Genomic DNA, 1,089 nt, shown 5'->3' with positions numbered 1-1,089 from the left:
ATACAAACAAAGACTTTACTGGCAACATGGCATCATTAAAATCATATCTCTCAGTATTCAGTCTCAATGTGAATGGCTTAAATGCTCCCATAAAATGCCACAGGGCTGCAGATTGGATAAAAAGAAATGACCATCCATTTGCTGTCTACAAGAGACTCATTTTGAACCCAAAGATACATTCAGACTGAAATTAAAGGGATGGTGTACCATCTTTCATGNCATCTTCCACGCAAATGGACCTCAAAAGAAAGCTGGAGTAGCAATTCTCATATCAGATAGACTGGATTTTAAACTAGAGGCCATAGAGAGAGATACAGAAGGGCACTATATTATTCTTAAAGGAAGTATTCAACAAGTGGATATGACAATTATTAATATATATGCCCCCAACAGGGGAGCAGCAAGATACACAAGCCAACTCTTAACCAAAATAAAGAGACATATAGATAAGAACACAGTAATAGTAGGGGACCTCAACACCCCACTATCAGAAATAGACAGAACACCCTGGCAAAAACTAAGCAAAGAATCAAAGGCTTTGAATGCCATACTCGACGAGTTGGACCTCATAGATATATATAGAACACTACACCCCAGAACCAAAGAATACTCATTCTATTCTAATGCCCAGGGAACATTCTCAAGAATAGATCATGTTCTGGGACACAAAACAGGTCTCAACCAATACTAAAAAATTGAAATTATCCACTTCATATTCTCAGACCACAACGCTCTGAAATTGGAACTCAACCACAAGGAAAAACCTGGAAGAAACTCAAACACTTGGAGGCTAAGAACCATCCTGCTCAAGAATGACTCGATAAACCAGGAAATCAAAAAACAAATTAAACAATTTATGGAGACCAACGAGAATGAATACACAACGGTCCAAAACCTATGGGATACTGCAAAGGCAGTCCTAAGGGGGAAATACATAGCCATCCAAGCCTCACTCAAAAGAATAGAAAAATCTAAAATGCAGTTTCTATATTCTCACCTCAAGAAACTGGAACAGCAACAGAGGGACAGGCCTAACCCACTGACAAGGAAGGAGTTGACCAAGATTAGAGCAGAAATCAATGAATTAGA

This window comes from Ailuropoda melanoleuca, unplaced genomic scaffold, assembly GCF_002007445.2.
Source record: "Ailuropoda melanoleuca isolate Jingjing unplaced genomic scaffold, ASM200744v2 unplaced-scaffold75263, whole genome shotgun sequence".
Lineage (NCBI taxonomy): Eukaryota > Metazoa > Chordata > Mammalia > Carnivora > Ursidae > Ailuropoda > Ailuropoda melanoleuca.
Note: the sequence above shows the minus strand (reverse complement) of the source record.